At 37.3% G+C, this 22,525-nt stretch overlaps 1 protein-coding gene across 3 annotated transcripts in view; it reads left to right on the forward strand.

Moving 5' to 3' along the window:
- The window catches only part of ndst1b (N-deacetylase/N-sulfotransferase (heparan glucosaminyl) 1b), a 124,645-nt gene that overhangs the window by 37,913 nt on the left and 64,207 nt on the right, over positions 1–22,525 (forward strand). For all 3 annotated transcript variants that reach the window (XM_067424750.1, XM_067424748.1, XM_067424749.1), the window contains exon 2: positions 10,582–10,683. The gene's annotated coding sequence lies outside the window, so the exon portion shown is untranslated. The remainder of the gene's footprint in view (positions 1–10,581; positions 10,684–22,525) is intronic.

The raw sequence follows: 22,525 nt of genomic DNA on the forward strand, positions 1-22,525 counted from the left end.
AGAGCAAATTTAGCCTTGATTCTCATGTGCGGGACCCAGTAAAGAGTCCTGCTTGTCTTTTATTGTCTTTTACGCGGTTTAGTTGAATTCATTTTACATGTTTTGTTCATGCGGAACCACACGGTATGACTGAATTAAGCCAAAGAGCTAAATATAACTTTTCTTTACATGTTATATGTTGGCAACTAGAAGATGGTACTTGTTACATCCATGAAATTCCCATAGTATTTTTTATTTATTTATTTTTTATTAAATCAACTTGACTTCTTGGCTGGCAGGTCCTCAAACCAAGTGCACACTGACACAATGGTATTATAAATACCAACAAAATAGAACAGTATGCCCACCCATTTTCTTGCTAGAAATGCATAATATAATATTTTATTTTAAAGGGGGATGTGTTATAGTGCTATCTCATGCATACTGAGCTTTTTACATTTTTAAAGGTGCCCTAGAATGAAAAATTGAATTAACCTTGCCATAGTGAAATAATAAGAGTTCAGTACATGGACATCACTTACTGTGAGTCTCAAAAACCATCACCTCCTACTTCTTATGTAAATCTTGTACATGAAAAACACCACGGAAAATAAGTGATTCTCAACATTACGCCAACTGTGACGCAATCACTGGGATCATTATGTACGCCCCCAACATTTGCATCTGTCCGAACATGTTCATTGTCCGGCGTAACTATCGGAGCCGAATCATCGGGACTGCAGGTAAACAATACACTTGAGGATAGCAAAAATGGCAGCTCTCATGGACACATATGTCATGTTCCAGGCTGTGCAGGGGACGTGAGGACTTTTGATACACTTTCCATGTATAACCAAAACACCAGATAGTATACTGGTTTTGGTTTTGTCGGGGGGAAGAAAAGCGTTCGTGCGGTTGCCAGATTTCAGTAATTTAAAATCCCCCAATCAGAGCTTTTCTGTGAAAATAACACGTATACTATCCAGAGTTTTACCTAAACATTTGCAATTTGGCAACCATATGCATGCGAGCGCTCTCGCTAGATGATCTGAAAACCCCAATAAACAAGTAGGCTACATTTTATCAATCTCCATTTGAGATGTTCTGCTTAAAGTGTCATTCAGTCAGTCTTTGTTCTGTCAGTACTCACGAGCCGCTTCGCTGAAAAACTGAACTGCTGTGTGCTGCTGAAATAAGCCAATCAGAGCAGTGCTCAACATTAATATTAATGACTCTTCCAAATAAGGCAAAAACAGAGCATTACATCCTAGGAACAATTTCTAGGGTTGTAAATGGACCTGTAAAACTGTATCTGGACAATTTTTGCCCTTAAATAAGCCATGTACCCTCTATGTAGATATCAGAGAACAATTTAACATATTGTTTCAACTCATTCTAGGGCACCTTTAAAGAATTTAAATCCCATGCTAAACATGGACAAAGTTTCAAAAAATACATTTGCAATCCGGTTTCACACAAGTCGCGGAACGTTTTTTTCCGAGAATGGGTCTGCCTAACAAGGACGGAATTTTCTTGTATGGGCCGTATGGGCACTTCTCCCAGAATGGCGCGTGCCCACATTTCGACCAGAGCAAGAGAGCGAACGAAAGTCCTTGGCTACGCCGCACAGGCCACAGGACTTCACGAAATCAACTATGTCACCAAAGAAGTGTGTTTAGACAACCCTGCTCCATTTGTTCCATACATTTCGGCGATGATTGTTTTATAAACAAGGCCCAGTTCGACTCCGGATTTGCTGATCTTCTAATGCTGAAAAATGGAGCGGTCCCAACCATAAAGGTTTACAGTCATGTGTTGTAATTGTGAGCAAAACCTCTTTAAAATGTCTGTCTGTGTGTTGTTGGCTATCGGCGAACAAGTGCACATCAAGTAAATAACACGTCACATGTGATGTGCACTTTCCACACGCTTAACACCTTTTAAAATGGTCAAATAATTTAAAAAAAAAGATTACGATGAAATAATGAAAAATAGAAATTAGTAATTTACACAAGCCGCTAAGTAAATATATGCAGCTACAGTGCATAATGTTACCACATAGAGACGTCCTGCTGTAGTCGTTGTTGCTGCTGCTCCTCTTCCGTCTCTGGATCTGATTTTGGATCATATGTGTATGATTGAATCTGATTGATAGCCATCGTTTATTTAGGGGACCCCCCCCAGGACACACACACACACACACACACACACACACACACACACACACACACACACACACATATATATATATATATATATATATATATATATATATATATATATATATATATATATATATATATATATATATATATAATATTTTTTTTTTTTTTTTTTTTTTTTTATGTACTCTTTATCTACTGTACATATCAAAGAAATTAAAATCACAGTTTTTTTTTTCTTGGCTTGTCTCTCTGCCTTTGATCTCTAATTAAAATTCATCTGCATGTGGTAATTCAATCTCTTGATATAAATACAAAGCATGGCTCTGGTTTTGTACAATAATCTAATCAGAAAAACTTCCAGGTGTGTTAAACGGATTGAAATTCAAAATCCACTTGCTTTCATTCATGGTACATAAAAGAAAAAGAAAAAAAGATAATGCCAAGCCCCTCCAAAGTCTTATATGACTCATTCCAAATGTTCTACATCTGTACGATTGCTTTATGTAAGAAATAGAACAAAAAGGATTGTATCATCGCCATTTCATGACACACAAATACCAATGCAATGATTCCCCATTGTCGGTGTCACACTTGACACAATGCACCTTTATATGACATTTGAATACACACTCATTTGAGAGATTATCAGGAAATAAGGATTGTATTTCAGTCTGTTCGGCCCACAAAGCTGTTTCATGGAAATCAGTATATCGCAATTTATTAAATGTTATTAAATTATATTAAGTCTAAAGGACTTGGATTGACACTTTAAAAAAAAAATACAAAAAATTACAAAAAAGAAATCAGAATCAAAAATCTAAAAAAAAAAAAAAGTTTTAATTTAAAAAAAAGTAAATGGTTTAAAATGGTGTAATTCTTTCTTTAACTTATGTTAAAAATCTAGTAATACATGTTTAAATAGTTTTGAAAGGCATTTTGTGTATTGTAAAATGTTAACTTTTTTGTTAAATTAAAATTTGAATAGCATTTTCTTGCTTTTCTTTATCCTTTTGCCGAATTCTTTACAAAAGTACCATTGTTTTTGTTTATATTTTTTTAATAATTGTAATAATAATGTATAAATTACAATTTTTTATAATTGTAATTTATAAAAAAAATAATTGATTTCATCATTTTAAAGGGATAGTTCACTCAAAACATTAAATTCTGTCATCCTTTCACCCTCAAGTTGTTCCAAACCTCTATGAGTTTCTTTCTTCTGTTGAACACAAAATATGATATTTTGAAGAAGGCTTGGTTGGAACCTAGACAGTTGACAGCACCCTTTGACTTCCTTTAGTTTTTGTCCTGCTATAAAAGTCAGTTGCTACCGTCAACTGCTTGATTACCAGCAATCTTTCAAATATTTAGTGTTCCAAACTCATACCGGTTTGGATCAACTTGAGGGTGAGTAAATGATGACAGAATTATAAATTTTGGGCTGAGCTATCCCTTTAAGTGGCACTTAATCCATACGCATTATGGAACAGCTCAAACATTAAACCTAATGCAGAATCATGACTCGACATTAATACTTGAGTGATGAGTAAGAATGTCCCAATGGCCCCGGATCCAGTGTGAGAGTGTTGCCGGTTTTCAGTCTGTCACTTTCAGGGTACATTTATTTTATTGTTGTGATTTTCGTTATCCAGCTGGCTAACGTAGATAAGGTTTGTTAGTATGGCTTGTGATGGTCTTGAATGAAATGAGAATAGATGGAAAATAATTTATAATATCATGCAGGGGTTTTCTTAGGGTGGGTTTCTTTGCTCAGGCAGGGTGCGCATATAAGCCACCACCTGGGTTTGGGAAAGGACCTGGAGTCGTGCCAGGGTCCTCTGTGGAGAAGGCCAAGCCAGCGACGCATGGCTCTAGAGCTGTCAAGGCTCCTCCTACTCGGTCAGCCTCTTCAGCTGCTGATCCAGCCAGACAGCTGTGAGCTGCATTCCACCCCGGAAAACCATTACTTCACTGATATTTAAGATGGGTATCTTGCACCGGGAATGATTGGACCAGCTCTGTGCAGTGACCCAAGACATACTGTTTACAAAATGTATTAATTCCGTCCATTCGCACTGCTGGGAATGAACGTGAAGCGGTTATTACCACGTGCTGCTGGGTGAGAGATACCTCATCAAATCAACGTTTTGGGGCTTTTAGCCCATAGTCGCTTTTCCACTGTCAGACTGAACAGTTCTAAGAAAGGTAAGGAAAGGTTCCAATTGTATTTTCACTTGAGCCTTGTACAGCACGGCACGATTACAAACCGCTCTCGGCCCACAATTCTCAGCACTGTTGTCTACCAGACGCCGTGCCGTTAGAATGCGACGTCGCAACTCAGAATTGGTCATCTGTCTTTTGGCTGGCTATCAGATTATCTGTATCTGGATAAGTGCATATTTAAGCGATATAGTTTAATAATATTAATAATACAATTAAAAGTTATATCTGATTATCCTCCCATATTTTTGGTAAATTAATACATCCTATAGAAGTATGGTTCATTCATTGTTGGTTAACTAATGCTAACAAAAATTAAACCTTATTGTAAAGTGTTACCATTTTTTTTAAATAAGTAAGTTGGCCATAGGAGTGTAAAATTAATTGGAAAAGTTAAAGAATCGAACAGTGGTTTGAACTAGACTACTGTACTGTAAAGTTTTGATTCACGTTGAAGCGTTTAGGAAATGGATTTTAATGGTGAGCCTTTTGTTTTTGCGATCAGGCTCTCAAATTTTATTAAAATAGGCCAATATATTGGTTATCGGCTTTCAAACATAAATAATCATCGGTTATCGGTACACTAAAAGAAAATTATTCAGGCCCTTCATAGATATGACACATTTAAATTGTTTACTTTACTTAAATATATCTAATTTTGACACAACTTAATTTAATTGTGTTTAATTAACCTAATATATTTAAAACTGAAGTAAATTTGTATTAAAACTACATGAAATATTTGTGCTGACATAATTAACCTGGCATTGCATTTTATTTCTAATAATATGCTTGTTGTTATTTAAAAGTAAATTAAAATAAAAGGTAAAGGTAAATTAAATTGATATGTGTTCACCTTACATAATACATTTAAAAAAAAATTAACATAACATTAAGTAAACTGCACATATTATGTAACCGTGACAAATTAAAATGGTTTGTGTTTACTCAAAGAAATTTTGTCAGCTTTACTTGAATTTCTTTTGTACATATAAATAAGTTATTTGTAAAAATTGCTCAATATAGTTGTGCAACCATTTGACACATATTTTTAAAGTAAATTCAACAAGCAATGTTCATATCGGTGCACCCCTAGTACGTTGCAACCACTAAAAAAGTATTTTCTAAATGTTATGTGTGTATAATGAATGCTCCATACTGCATCAGCCATTTTGCTATTATCATGTGACTTGTGGGGATCAGTTACATTGCTTCACTGCTATTCATAAATCCTCTCCTCATGGGATTCCTCCTCAAGTGTCCTCATGGGATTGGGATAGTAAAGTGTCCATCATATTCACTTTTCCGAATCTCACCAGAAGTAGATCTGGGTACTTTTTGCTTTTTTAGTAATGTGAATTTTACTACCCTTGCCACATGCTGTTTTTCGCCTACTATATAGTGGGGACTTATTCTATTTTGGATGCAGCCTTTGTTTTAATCTTGTTTTAGATTAATATATTCCACTTAGTCTATTATGTCACAGTTTTTCACCAAACACAGTTATAATTTAGAAGTAAACAAGAGGTTTTTTCTGTATGAATCACTCTTTTATGATAGGGTTGGCTAACCTCTCTGCATGGTAAATTCGGTATGGCTGCCTGCATACTTCAGACTCTTTAAAAAACAAAACACTCAAACTCGCTTCAAACACTTATGCTTTCTATGACACAAACCTTTTGAATGCAAAGTATTGAATGGTATAGAAACTCAATGCCTGGAGTTCCTGTCAACTGTCCCTTGGTCACAGAATAATGAAGCGTAATGGAAATCTCGTCGCGCTGTTGATGGAATATTGAAGTCCTAGCCCAGGGACAATGTTTGTGACATTTTGTCAGTTTTTAAATGATTTTCTGTCTGAAGCAGAAAAGCATAAATGCCTTTTGCAGAAGGTAATACTTCACTGTTGTCATTGTAACGAAAGAGCTCTAGATAACAAAAACCACCCCAAAAGTTTCGAGCAGCTGTTTAGTGAATGCTTTTTCTCTTAACATCTTGGCTTGGCATTTGTGCGTGTGGGGGAGCAGGGGAAATAGCTATATTGTGGTATGTGGTTCTGTAGTGATATTCTGGCTTCAGGGATATGAACTGTGATAAAGAGCAAAGCAACTTCTGTTTTGGCAAGAGGCACAGGAAAAGAGATGACAGGCCGGCGGCATGAATTTGATAAATTTACCTTAAACGTGCAGCCATTTTAAGAAAGTTTTGTACTCCTCTCCCGGTCCTAATCTCTGTTCCGTCTAAACTATATGACAACAGATCATATTTGGAAAATGAGATGATGTTCAATGTTGTACTTTGAGAGGAATTTTATGCTGGCTGGGTCAATGACAAACAATTAAGATGATACAATGATAAAGTTTAAATTCATGTTCTTATTTAAGAAAGTTTTGTACTCCTCTCCCAATCCTAATCTCAGGTCTGTCCAAACTATAGATCATATTTGGAAAATGGGGAGATGTTCAATGTTGTAGTTTATGAGGAATGTTATGCTGGCTGGGTCAATGACAAACAATTAAGATGATGAAATGATAAAGTTTAAACCCATGTTCTTAGGAATGTAATCCTTGCATTCATGTCAAACTTGTTATACAATTTTCATGAAGTGAATTATGAACTATTCATTTTAGAAAATAATTATTAAGATGATACAGGAGCAAATGTATTCAAGGTTAAGTTTTCCTTACTCGCTCATTGAATACATGTGACACCCCCACCACCACACACACACACACATACGCACACTGCAGGACAAATTTTTTATTTTTTTTTATTAAATACTTTCTTTTCTTTTCCATAATAATAGTTATGCCAACTTTTGCTTTTTTTAACAAAACTATTTCTTATTTCTTTTCCATAATAATAGTTATGCCAACTTTTGCTTTTCTGCATGATATTATATTATATTTATAATCGTTACCTTTGCTGAGGTAACAAAAAATGCCAGAAATCTCTTTTGAGGTGTTGTGGCTTCATGTAAACTTTTCTTATTCTGAACTAGGAGGATTTTGAATAATGTTTTAGTGATATTGCCTGCAATAATACTTCATTAAGTTTATTGTCCAGACTGTAAGGATTCAGCAACTCGTGAGCTCCCTTAACAACCCGCAGATTTGCATTTGTCCATAAAGCGAGCTTGCAGCAGTTGTGTTAGCCGGTGAGGTACGTTAGCCGGCCTCAGCTGTTCAGACAGGCACCAGTGAAGTGTGAAGTTGTTATTTTTGGCTCCATTCCTTATGCTCACCTACACTGTGTTTTGATGCTCTTTTTAGGTGGCTCTTGCCAGCCCGGATATATAAGGGGTCTTGGCCCCGAACAACTGCAATAACCATTCTTTCTGTGACTGCACCCGGTGCTGATTTCATGCACCTCTGATTCTAATCCGCCACTCAACTCCTTTCCATGTGAGGCTCTTGATTAGAGAGCAGTCATTAGAGCAGAGACCGATAGCCTTCGCTTGAGCACTTGTGCGTCAGCATTTATGGCGTTCTTCTGGATATCTTGCGTCCTGCTTGGACAGATCGCCATTATGTTAACCCTTTTGGAGCGTAGCTGGAAGAGCGTGTTGGTTCTCTTGCCTCTTTGCCAGAATGACAGACTGTAAGATAAGATTTTTTTTTTTTTTTGGAGGAACCAGTTGGCGGTTATCCAGAGCTGCCACAGTGTCATTGCCAATCCCTCAGTGGCTTCAATCCAGCTGCTCGGATTCAGCACTTTTCCACTCCCACTGCTGTAATGTAGCCTTGCTATGATAATGTATCTTTTTGGAGATAAAATGCACATCTCAGCATTGATATTGATGTGGAATTTTCTCCATTTGCGAGAGCTCCTTGTTCTCGTTTTCCCCTGTCAGGGGCTACAATACGTACTGTAGCTCATGCATGAAAGCTCAATTTAAAGGGTTTTTGCAGGCCGCGAGTTCCCTGGCTGCTCCGGTAGGAACCGGATAAATTGACCTGTGGTTGCCGGAGCCATGGCGCATCAAAACAGGGCAAATTCTGCTTGAATTATTCATAAAATATATCTTGCAGCACACTTACTTGCTTTTTGGGGGCAGTAGCTGGATTTAGATACTCCAAATGATCTATTGATGCACACTGCCGCTTTAGCCAGCTATTGAACAGTAGTGACTCACCCTTGCTGTTATTTAGTTAGTTAGTTAATCTTCTTATAGAGTAGCAAGGATATTTAAAGGGATAGTTCTCCCCAAAGTAAAAAAAAAAAAAATCAACATTCAATCACCCTGATGCTGTTCCAAACCTGTATGGCTTGCTTTCTGCTGTGGAACTTTAGTTATTTTGAATAATGTAGGTTACCATTAACTTTCATTGTAAAGCAATCTATCGATTCTTTTTCTGATGATTCTTTTCCCCCAGTTAATCTATTGTTTATTTTCTGAATAGTCGAATAATACTTTAGTTAGTTTACTAATAAATAATAACCAGTAATTTACCTGTAACTAATCTATGTATGAACCTTCATCTATGATTCCTCACAAATATAAGGCTTTTAGTGATCTTGCCTCATTAAAGTTGCATTGATACTTATTTTTTGGCTTTAATATTTGTATTGTGTGGTAACCATTTTATAAAAGTACTCGAGACTAGTCGACAATTTTCAGCACAGTTCTTTACGCTTTGGCATACATGTGTAACGAACAAATGCAGCGTTGTTTAACATAATTTAAAACTCAGTGTTTTAACCTTAAGATGGGACATTTGCATAAATATCGATATAATTTGTAGCGAAAACATCTAATGGAGGACACAGCATGAGCTGTCTGTGGGAGAAATACACAATCCAAGATGGTCCTAAACATGAGATATGCTTTGTATTAAGCACTTCCACCTCATTTACAAGCATACAGTTTAAAGCGGCTTTCCTCCTGTCAGATGCATGTGCTGTTTAATGCTTTCGAGACTTGTTTTCTTCAGTGACTGTTATATTTTATTGTTGTATTCTTATCTGGAAGTGTTCGAAAGTCAATAGACGGCATAGAATTATTGCACTTCCCTTCAATTACAAATAAAATATACATTTTCAGAAAATGTATCCAAAAGAAACACTTTAAAGGGTAAATTAACCCAAAAATGAAATTGATGTCATTAATGACTCACCCGGGTTCCCTAAAATCTCCTATAATAGGGAATCATCAGGTATTAAAGGGTTAGTTCACCCAAAAAGGAAATTTAGATCATTAATGACTCACCCGGGTTCCCTAAAATCTCCTATAATAGGGAATCATCAGGTATTAAAAGGGTTAGTTCAACCAAAAAGGAAATTTATGTCATTAATGACTCACCCTAATGTCGTTCCACACCCGTTTAACCTCCGTTCATCTTCAGCACACAGTTTAAGATATTTTATATTTAGGCCGAGAGATTCTGTCTCTCCATTAAAAACGTATGCACCGTATACTGTCCCTTTCCAGAAGGATCAGAAAGGTAATAACATCATCAAAGTAGTCCATATGTGACATCTGGGGGTTAGTTAGTATCTCTTAAAGCATCGAAAATACATTTTGGTCCGAAAATAAGAAAAAAACTACGACTTAATTCAGCATTGTCTTCTTTTCCGGGTTTGTTTTCAATCCTTAAACAAAGATTCGAACGGTTATGAATCAGCGTATTGATTCAGAATTTGGAATTCAGGATCCGAATCATGAATCAATCTGCTGATTCATAACCGTTCGAATCTATGTTTGAGGATTAAAAACAAACCCGGAAAAGAAGACAATGCTGAATTAAGTCGTAGTTTTTTTCTTATTTTCGGACCAAAATGTATTTTTGATGCTTTAAAAGATTCTAAGATCTTTGGGTGAACTAAACCTTTAAATTTACAAAAAATCAGCATAAACTGTGCGTGTTGCAGTCAGTTGCAGTAGTATTATTGACAGACTTTTTTTTGTTCAAAGCCATAGTTTGTTCAGTAAACCACTGTTTAATTAAAATAAAAAGGACAGAAGCCATGTTCAAAATCTGATCCCTTAATTCAAAACCAAGGTGCGTACTGTAATTTGTTTGTAATGTTACACCCCATTTAATACATTTTAAATCCGTCCAGCTACTTTAACTGAATCAATCTAAGCACTGTCTGTTTTTCCACGAAAAACCTTGTGGTAATTCTGTCTGAAGCCCACCAGCGTGTCCCTTATATTCCCCCCCGCTTGCTCCCGTTATTGCTTTTGTTAATCGATGCACTCTGATTCGTTTCGCAGGAATGCCTGCAGTGTCTCGGAAGACTCACCTGCAGATCCTGAGCTCAGGCGAGCAGAGCCACTTTTGATGAGATTCTGGGAGGACCACGCTGTCAACCAGAGGTAAGATGGCAGCCGGTCAGGGTTTATTGCTTTACCAGTTGGAGCGTTGTTGTGTGGCCTTGCTGTTTCTTGTAATGTGCTTGCACCAGCTCTATGTCTGTCAAAGGACAGAACACAAGTAAACAGAATCCTTAAATGGTCACATTGTTGCCGTAGTCACATGTAGGGACAGCATTTACTTCTGACGATAGTGCGTTAATACTCTGCTAAATAGCCAGAAACTTTCTCCCATGCCTAATAGAGTCCTGCATGGGATGGTGTATTTTTGAAAGGCCAAAACCTGTAAACTAGCATTTTAGCACTTGCGGCTTCATCGACCCGAAGTCAGTGTTGTTTTTTATGGGGTTTGAGGTGTTTTATTTCATGACCTTAAATTGGACTACAGAGTTTACAGTGGACATATATCATCACACAGAACAGTGTGCTCTTGTAAACTTTTCTAACTCAAACTTTCAATGAAAATGTCCGATAGCTTATTTCATGCAATTATCTAAATTCCAGTCGAAAAATCCTTTTGGGATTTACAAAAATACATCAAAAATACATCACTGCGGAACTTAATTGGCAACTTTTATGGTGCAGTGTAGTTTTATTTGACACAAAATATATGTATTTTTTAACTTATCCTCATGTTATATTTTGATATTTGAAGAATGTTTTAAAGGTCCCTTTCTTTGCGTGTTTTTGAAGCTTTGATTTTGTTTACAGTGTGCAATTCGTGTTTCGCGTGTTAAAAAACACAGTATTTTTCACACAATTTACTTATCTGTACAGCGCTGTTTCCTCTGTCCTAAAAACGGCCTGATGATTTCCTTGTTCTATGAAGTCCCTCCTTCAGAAATACGTAACGAGTTCTGATTGGGTCAGCGCTTCCCGTGTTGTGATTGGACAGCAGCTTAGCGCACTTTGAGCTTTATAATTTTACAGGTATTATTTATGCTCTAACAGCAACATTACACAATAACTAAAGTTTGAAAGATGGAATCGCGAAGAACGGGACCTTTAACAGTTTTGTCCCTTGAATAAAAGTCAATGTGGTCTAAAACAACATCTGAATTGGTAATTCTGTAGTAAGACTTTTTAGTCATAGGAGGGCTTGACCTTTTAGACATTTTTTTATTGCTGTGGAGAAGAGTAGGCTGGAATGTGCTAGGCGGTTAGCGAATCACAGCTGGGCCAGCTAACCAATCTGAGCCCATTGCATATATTTGAGGGACTGGCTTCATAGAACCAGGAAACCATCAGTCCATTTTTACAAGGAGAGACAGAGCAGTGTACAATAAATGTAAATTTTTTGAAAAATAATTACTTTTTTTTAAAACTAAGCATGAACATGTTACAGTGCACCCCATAAACACAATCAAGCCTTCGAAAGAATGTTTACCACCCCTTTAAAAACTATTCAGACATTTTTAAAAACAAAAATGAATAAAAACCAGAAATCATCATAAATTACTAAAATTTGAATGAAAGCAGAAAATATCAAATTTAATTGAATTCTAAATATTAATAAAAATTATAATAGTTAATAGTATCTCAGTAATGCCAAAATAACACTAGTATGGCAACGTCTGTTTATGACTGCGCAGCTAACTATTTCTGCCTTAGAAATAGTAAGTATTGCCCCTAAAGTTTCTAAATTCGCTCCTACATTTTTCAATTTAGGAGCATAGGTGCTCCTTGGGAAAAAAGTAAGCGTTGAGCCCTGCATAGTAGCAACTTTTCCATCCCTGGACATCCTTAGTTTGCAGGTATGATTTCTTGGCCCCTCTATTGATCTCTTAGTAAAAATGTCTACAATTTGTTTACACCCGAGTATGTCTGTTGTGTATGTAGAGCCCCGTATCAAAGTTCATCGTTGGAATTGGGATTCGTCTGGGTTGGAAGCACCATGTATAAAGTATTTCCCTTCTGGTTTCAGAGACAGAAAGGCACATGAGTCACACTTGATGGCAGGTACCAGTGTTTCTGATCTGCCAAAATCTAGAGCTCGGCTGTCTCTCTCACACGGTTCACATTCCTGCCTGTGGGAATGCATGAAAAAATGAAACCTTGGATTCCTTAACAAATTGAAATTCTGCCAGTTTGTTGTTTTGTTGCGAGCTGTATTTGATCATTTAGGTTAAAAAGCCTCAGTCACTACTAAACATTTTCAGATGTTTATTATGTTGTAACACCTTCACATTGATGTCATATACAGCCGAATGCAGGCCTGCTGATGATGGGATGCTCACAGGCATCATTGATCTTTACATCAACTCCTCTTTTGTTTTTCACCATATGGAAGTGAAGGTGGAAGATGAATTATAAACTTTCATAAATAATTGAGAGCCATCGGCTGAAGTGAATTATTAATAGGTGAAAAAGGCATCTCTCTTAATGCGTAGAGATGGGCTAACATGAGTGTGTCTTAGGTTTACAAAGCACAGGCGTGTTTTTTTTCCCTTTCATCAAGGAAAAGCTTGATTGTGCTAGGTAGATTAACTGGAGTGTTTGTGGGGTTTTTGGTGCTCTATCCTCTTTTATGTTTAAAATTATGATCTGAAATCTGATTTCAAAAGAAAAGTCAACTAATTTGGTGCTAAATTAGTTTATCCTTTATTAGCTCCCTTAGGAGAAAGTTCTCTTGGGCAATCGATGCATTAAATAAAATGGACTGCATTTATATAGCGCTTTTAACAGACCCATGGCCATACAAAGCGCTTAAAATAACGCAAAAAATATATAATTTTTTAAAATAGCATCATTCACACATACGAAGATGTATGTTTTGGCTGCATTTACACTGCAAGGCATGATATGTACAGACCACCCCCCACCCCCACCCCACCCCCCCATTCCATAGACTTAGTGTAGAGTTTAGAGTTTTGCTGAACACGCCTCTGCCTTGCATTGGATAATCAGCCAGATACTCCCACCCCTGAAGAAACGCCATTGGTTCAGCCAATGTTGAGTTAGAGTGTGTACATTTTTGGGGGAAATCAGCCTACACATGTCTGACCACACATTAAAAAGTATTTTACCCCAAAAATTCCTCACTTTAGCTTTAAAAACATAATTCGACTATTTACACAATAATACTCTGCCAGACATTGAAGCGCCTCATTGTTGAAACTGGTGAGTTGCGAGAATATTGGTGTTTGTTGTGCGGTTTGGCTGAGTAGCACAAACTTGTCCCAAATTTAGAGTACTTGGCTTCCCAAAAGGCTTATAATTGAAATAAAACAGGCTATGTGACTGCAAGGTAATAGGCAATTTGACATATGTTAAGGACATGAGTATATGTCAACATTTGATAAGAAACTACATTGCATAAAACAAATAGATGTTAACACTCGCATGCCAACGGTGGCACAGGTGTACTCCCTCTATTATTCATTTGTAGGAATTCCCATATGTGCCCAGTGGTGATTTCACACCGCACCTATTTTATCTATAGCCTAAGAGGAGAATTGAATATGAATGTTGAAATATAGGTCAAATGAGCAGATATCAGATTTAGAACCATACTTTAATTTGAAATCGAAACCGAATGCTGTGTTTCGCTGTTTACACGCATGCATGAAGATCTAGGCTGCGTTTCCCTAAAGCATTGTAAGCCTAAGTAGACCATAGAAACCGATGGCACCAATGGTCTCTGATCTACTTAGGCCTACAATGCTTTTGGGAAATGCCCTGGGCTGTGCCAGATACAGATGGCTTGACTTTGACTCGATGTGAAATGACTCTGGAATAGAAGTGAATGACTTGGCAAGGTCTGGAGATTTTCTTTGTGGAAACTAATTTGACCTAATATAAACTTATTTATGAATCAGTTCTGGTCATTTCTGACCTGTGACTAAACCTGTGATCCAGCTGGAGCTCAGCTTGACTGGCTTGACGTGAAACACCGACTTAATTTGTGTCTGGACTATGTGCTCCCTTACAAACTTGTGCTGATTGTCCTTGTTTGGCAAGTCAAAAAAATATAATAATGATGAAAAATTGATTAGCATTTATTTAGCATAAGCTTTTATCCATTTTAACTACAAATGAGAAATCCAACAAGTGATTCAGTTGAAAGCAAGTTGAAAGTCATTGACAAGTTATGATTTTGTAGAATAGTACATTGTGTAAGTCTATAGAAATATACATACACTACCATTCAAAAGTTTGGGGTCAGTAAGATATTTTAAAAAAAATGTTTTAAAGAAATCAATAGTTTTATTCAGCTAGAATGCATTACGTTATAAATCTAAAGTAAAGTTATTTATGATGTTACAAAAGATCTCCGTTCCAAATAAATGCTAGGTTCTTTTGATCTTTCTATTCATCAAAGAGTCCTGAAATTCTGATTTGTCATCACAAGAATAAATTACAATATATTCAAATAGAGAAGTCTTTTTTGAAATTTTAATAAAATATTACTATTTTACTGTATTCTTGATAGAATAGATAGAGTCTTTGTAGTGCATAAGAGATGTCGTCCAAAAACAATGCCGAACGCCAATGTGTGTGTGCAGGTGTGTGTGTACTCTTTAAAAAAAAAATTGGTTTAACTTAAAAAAGTAAGTAACCTGGTTGCCTTAACATTTTGAGTTTATTGAAATTAAAAATTTGAGTTGATACAATGAAGGAAATTTGTTTAATTAATAGAAAATATTTTTGTATCTGAACCACATAAAAAAAATTGATAAATCATGAAAATAGCACTATTTGGCATGTTTCACTGCATCATCAGAAATAAAACACACAATTACCCAATATACTTACAAAATATTTTAATAATATTTTAATAAAGGTTGTCAAATCTCAAAAAAAATGTTCATTGTATTAACTCAAAATTTTAATTTCAATTAACTCAAAATTTTAAGGCAACCAGGTTACTTACTTTAAGTTAAACCAACATTTTTTTTTACAACTTTTTTTCTAAATAATTTTTTACAGTGTAGGTGTGTGTGTGTACGTGTGTGTGTGTACTGTAATATTAGTGCATCAACAAGATTCAGTCAAGCACTCATGATGTTCCTTGAATATATTTCTGGTAGGGTTAGGAAATTGGTATACACAACTAAAAATATAGAATATAAAGCGGAAAAAAAAACCCGGCATAAATTGTATTACAAATTATATACATCTAGCGCCGCCACCTTTGCAAACAAACAGTGGGCATAGTGCAGAGAACCTGCATTAATAGATGGCATAATCAAGTTCACTTGCAAATTCACTTTTTGTGCATATGTCTTTTCTTTTTTTTTTGCTGTATGTTTCTGATTACCGGTAATCTAATGTTTGGTTGAGTTTATTACTCCTCTAGCAAAGCATTTCAGTTTACCGATGTTCAATCACTCTTCAGCTTAAACGGCAGTGCCTGACATTATCGACTATGATCTTGTTATTTGAGACAGTCACATTTCTTTTAGCTGTTTTTTTCTTAGATATTGCTGATATTGAAGAGCCATGTTGTTTTTTCTCGTCATGGCTTTGAAATCACTCAGGCTGTCTGAAATCGTTTGTCCCATGTCCTGCAATGTCTGGCATTTCAATCATGTCTGTATTAGATTTTTTTCCTTTAATGAAATGAAAATACCACATTAAGAAATATGATAGTAAAAAATGGTGTTTAAAAATGCATTTGCGCAACCGACATGTTCTGGCTAGAGCGGGGAAAATAATCAGCCAACGCAATCATAGAGAGGGGTTTTTGCGCTGATGACAACTGGACGGAGCAAAGAAATCCATTTGGACCTCATCAAAAGTTGTAAATACAGCTCCGTGAGCCTTTAGAACATCCTGAATAGACCCCCCCCCCCACCACCACCACCACCACCATCACCACCGTTAAACGCAGAGTACAGCACTTCCAGGTTCTACATCAGAACGCAGGGTCATTATTGGCTAGCTCCTGTATCAGCATCACGCGCATGGGTCGGACAGCGTCGGCCAATAATGAGCCGGTGTTTTGATGTAGAACCTGGAAGTGCTGCACCGTGTTTGCCACGTCACTGGCGTAGGAGAATGATGTTGAAGAGAAGAGTTTGTTGAATAAAGTCGTTATTTTTGTTTGTTTTTTTGCGCACAAAGTATTCTCTTCAATAGATAACGTTAAGTTTGAACCACTTGTCTGAGAGTATACACGAAGAGCAGCATGTCAGCCTCTGATGACGATTTAGTACTTTAAAAGGGAGCTACTTGGTTACAAGAGGTCGGCCTACTCAACAACTGACATAACATGGACAACCTAAAGCTGTTATTGAAGTTTGCAGCACAAGATTTGTCCGGAAGAGTAACATTGACGACTATTTTCGTCAGTTACGGATTGTTAGATTTAGCATCCTGCCTCATTTAAATCAGAGATAAAGTAGTGCGTAAGATTACGTTTATTTGAATTTATTGATTATAGTATTTATTTGAATTAATTAGAGAGAGCGAGAGAGAGAGAGAGAGAGAGAGAGAGAGAGAGAGAGAGATTCATGCTTGCGTAACAGCGTCTGTTCAGCATCTCTCTTAACAACTAACTCTCTTAACAATCATTGCTGAGAAATATAATGTAGTGATCCAGCTTAGCTATTTTATTGCTAAAAGTCGTGGGACGGCATTGATAAAAAGTTTCTATGCTCCTGAATCTGCAGCGCGATCTCCACTCTTGTATATGAGTGACGTACGCGTGTGTATGTGTGTGTGCGCGCACTTCATAATGAAAACAGCGCATTATATAGAACGATGATTCATCTGACTTGGAACTACCTGTGCATTAAACAATTTTATTGCACACCTCCCAAGCTTTCAGCCAATCAGAATCGAGTATTCAGACAGACAGACCATGGCATAAATTACTTCAGTTATTGTTAAACTAAAATGTTATGTTATAGTTTTACTTAAGATTTCCAGTAAAAACACTAATAAGTACCAAGGCTACTTTGCTTTTCATTTGACTCGTGCTGTGTGTTGCTGCTGCCACCTTATGACAATAGATTTACACTAAAAAATAATGAGGCAAAAATATTCAGTCATCAGTTACAGTAGTTCATTGTAAAGGATGACAATATCCTTCATTTTGTTTGCAATAATAAATGCTGCTACCTACCAGCTGCAATAAACAAAACTTTGTTCCATATATTTTTCTATATCGTCATAAATATTGTTATTGCAGATATTCTTGAAATATTGTGATATAATTTTGAAGCTATATAGCCTATATTACCCAGTACTATAAAGAAAGAATTAAATACCCATCCTTAGTTTCAACAACAGCAGTTTCAGTTGAGCTAAACAACCATAAAGAATTCTTTTACACTCATTATTTTGCACTCACGTAAATACAGTTAATTATGCACCCAAGATCCTTTGCTCTAGACAATGGCAATGCCAAGTGCTCTAGATTTGCGTTTTTCTTGTATGCAAGTGTTTTTAAATGTTAATGCAAACCTACAACTGTTGCGGAGGGCTCCTGGATCATGTCTGTGAATACTAATGAAACAGACTTTTGAGAAAATTCACCAGATTATTCTCGTTTTCGCTCTCTCCGCTACACCTTCTCTCCTGTTTTATCTTTCTGTTTAATGATTGTCTCAGCAGTGGTCAAGGTGAAGTTTGTGTCTGTTCCCATTTTTAAAATGATTCACTGTGGATGTAACACTGTCCGGACTCAGTATATGGCCTTTGCTGAACTGTCAAAGGAAATGAAGGTGAGATTTCCAACAGCTGACAGCTGCATATTGGCCAGGACCTCTGATGACTGTACCCGACACACTCCAGAGTCATCCTGCCCTGCGAAATCATCACAATTCCACACTTGAAAGAGATTTTTCTGACAAAGCAGTGTCCGCACATGGCCCAGGTGGTCACGGGCCCTGTGCTCAGGATGAGTTTCGGAGTGCTGCAACCGGTGGGATCGCTCACACCGGCAGCTTGTTGTCTGGCATAAACATTCACACTGAGCCATATGGAAAAGTGAGATAACCAACCATGCTTTTGTTGTCCTTTAATCTGTGTGTAGCATTAATCTTACACAAACTTCATTACTAAAGAGAGTCTACAGAAATGTGTATTAAACCAGCGCCTGTATTCTTAAATGCAGAGTGGAAGGAGAATATAGATTAGAGTAAACGTTTCTATTCATGCAATACTGGATTTATTATTATATTGCATGCGCTAGATTGACATCTTTGACCGCTGCGCCTCATCTCACAGCTTTTTCAGTGTGTCACTCTCGAGACCCTGCCTACATTTTTATTAATCTGCACTGCGGCTCCGCAGTTGGCTACTATTATGTCCAACTTGTGTCTTAAGAGCAAAATTGCATTCTGTTTGTTCGTCCCCTTACGCTTGTCACTGTCACTCAGAAGTCAAATGTTGTCTAATTGAACAGGTAGTGAAACTAAACGCTTCTCCTCGCATGAGCGAATTAAGAAAACTGCGCAACATTTAAAGGTCATTTTGGATGACTGACATCATAAAAGTTACCTGCACTTTGATGCTGATGTGTGAATGTTCTCTTAAGAGTAAAATCACAGAATGCTGTTGCCTGTGTGAACAGCATATGTGTGTATTTACCAGTAAAATCATTCTGGTAATTTTATGGTAATTTACTGGGAATACTGTCTGAAAATTGCTGTAGTTGTTATCATCATAAATATGACTACCACAACAATATTTTTATAATAATTACAAAACTAAAATTATGAATGTAATGCAAACTAGGGTTGGGTACCGTTCACATTTTAACCTGCACCGGTACCCAACGGTACCTTTTTTCAGTACTTATGAGATGCATCAATAACTGTAAAGAAAATGTAAGTCATTTATAGAAGTTTTATTGACAATATGCCAGAGGAACCTTGGTCTGCCATTGTCGGTGATGTTTGTTCACTGTTATATTTACCAGTAAATAGTAGGCTATAGCTGCTTAATTAATTGAATTCATAAAAACAACCATATTATTATTTTTTATTCAATTTCTATGAAAAATTTCCCACAAATTCTATGTTGTCTATTTTCTGGTAACCAAATGAAGACATAAAACATTCATTTATATTTTAATTGAATTTAACTTTTTTTGTCAGACAAAGCTGCACAACTGAGGTTTATACAGTTCAAATTAAAACATAGAAGAAAAATTGTGATATATTACTTAAAAAATAAATAATAGTTTTGATAGTTTATAATTATTACATTAGTGTTAGTATTATTATTGCACTGAGACCTATCTAAATTCTCCTTTACAACAGTAATATGTTTCTCAAGTTAAACCGAACTTTTATTTTGATGGGTGGCTGTGAAGACCTTTGAGATTCTGTGTTTGGCATGACGGTAATTTTTCTCAAATGAAACGGTAAAATGCTCATGAAGTGTCTCTAAGAACGGCTCTGGGGATGACGGACTTGCGTTCATGTCTTCATATGCAATAGAAACACGCGATTATCATGCGCAATTCTCTGTGTGTGTGTGGGTGTGTGTGTGGGCATGTTTTTGTGAAATATGAGGACACGTGTATAACGACATGGGTATGACACAGGTATTAGGGCTGCACGATAAATCGCATTAAAATCGCACGCGATTAGGCAGAGGCTGCGATAATTCTGCAGATTCTCAGAGCATACATGACTACAAGTAATAATTATCATTTTTGTTTTGCATTAGGTGGTGGTGGCAAACTTGGTTGCACATTATTTGCCGTCACTGTGAAATATTTATTTAGTTATGTCATCAAATTTGATCTAATACAGAGAAGTAAGGCTTGATATGTCACCAAGTTGGGAATATAAGTATTTGTTCCTTATTTTGGTCTTTTTTTATTATTATTATTATTGGCTTTTTGACCATTTAGGATTTCTGTGTGCAAATGAACTCTTATTATATGTACTATCGTTGTTCACATTGCTGACAATCAGCATTCTCCATATCCTACTACAGCTGACAGCCGATTGCCAGCTGGTGTTTCTGTTTGTGTATATGTGTACACATGCCCGTCTTCGCTCAATCCTGTTCCCTACACACCCCTCTGTGTGTCTCGCGCCACTGCCCTCTAACTGCTGATTGATCGAATCCGCCTGGAGACCAACACCCTTCCTTCATTTGCCAGCACCTTGGGAGACAAGAAGCAGGTTGCCTGCCAGCACCACACAGCCTCCTTTGACCTGCAGAGTCGGCACGGATGCAGCACAGCAACAGGAGTGGTACTTCGACCCACTTTAGAAGACACAGACGTGCTTTAACTTTAGCTCCTGTCCTTTTTGGGCGGCCTAAATGGAACAAGCACCTGGTATCGATCAGTCTCTCTCATGGGCTCCACATGCTTGCACTTTGTTTCTCGGTGCAGTCATAATGCTACTAACATTCTCAGACATACGCACTCATTCACAATTAAACATCCCCCTGTTTTCCTGGCAGGCCCTCATGTTCTTTTTGCGGTCCCAGAACAATAAGCTGTCTCAACAATCTGAGTGCGCTCCCTTCCCCATCCAGGGCAATCACCAGCAGGCCACATGTGCTAGCATGCTCTCCAAGTAGGGTGGAGACCGAGAAAAGAGCTGTCGACTGGGATGCTGGGTGGAAATGTATTCCCCCCTGTAATGTTCTTTGGAGATGCTGCCGCTTCTCTCTCACTCTTTTCCTCCCCAGCTGCTGTTCAACTCAATTATCTGATTCGCTGAGTAGTCTGTTCCGCTCTCTAAATGTGCGGTACTATTAGGAATTCTCTGCATGCTGTGGGGGGAATGAGCCCCACAGGCCTTGCCCCCAAGAATCCATCCTTCAACCGAGAGAACTCAGAGCTGACGCGAAACAAAAAAAATGTTTTCCACGTAATCCTCTGTATTTTCTTCCATTGATTCACTCTACACGTAATTTCTTCCAGAGAATTATTGCGAGAGATGAACTTAAGGATTTTTGGACTAACCTTCTGAATTTGCTTCACTTATCGTGCTTCCTTGTGCTTCATCAGCTTAGGTTTATTGGTTTGTCTAAAGAGGAACCTCTTTGTTTGTTGGATCACTAACAATTGGGCCAATTGCTCTTGCTTTCACTCCAGAATCTGGAACATTGCTTGGAACCTTTTTCTAAGGGAGTGGAAATAGCCCCTCAGCTGGAACCACATCCAAGTGTCTATCATCTCTCCCTCCCCATCATTTGAGACCTTGTCTGATACATTTAGACCATTCCCAACCTGACTGCTCATGGGGTGATGACTCCATTTAAACATGCTGCGCCAATGAAAGTGACAGCGACAGCTCCTCTGTGTATAGATTCCCCCTCGCAGAGAAAAGGTTTCCTCCACAGTAGCCTGAAAGCTGGACTCAACTTAGCACCCTGACGGTGGAACCACTTAGTGGATTTTAGCCTCAAATGTCAGGCCGGTACCCCTGGGATGTTGCACTGATGGGATTTTATAAATAACATTATTCAGCACTTTATTCTGACTAAGTAGAAATCTGCACAGAAGAACTAGCACATACTCTACTGAGATCACATATTATTGCCTCTTCAGTAATGTCAGAAATTTGATGAAACTTGAGTTGAAGACTGACCTTTCGCTCTAAAATTGTAGAGCTTATTATCGATCGGCAAGCCACATGCTCAACTGTCGACTCGAGTGAGATTTTCTGCAGATTCCTGCAGTGATCCTTGAGCCAATTCTCACTGATGACTTACTGTGTCACTGTGATTTAAGACTTGCTGGACTTGAAGTCCTACTGTGCAAATAGGCTATGAGAAGTCCAAAGTGTTTTTTCCTGCCTTTTCAACAACAACAAAAAAGCATATCACTTTTTTTTTTTAATTATGTTTTGTGCCATTCCAATGATGTTGACATTTTAAGATGCTCATCTCTGCAAGAGTCGCTCCCTGTGTCTGACAAATAGCG

Source organism: Pseudorasbora parva, chromosome 18 (genome assembly GCF_024679245.1).
Source record: "Pseudorasbora parva isolate DD20220531a chromosome 18, ASM2467924v1, whole genome shotgun sequence".
NCBI lineage: Eukaryota > Metazoa > Chordata > Actinopteri > Cypriniformes > Gobionidae > Pseudorasbora > Pseudorasbora parva.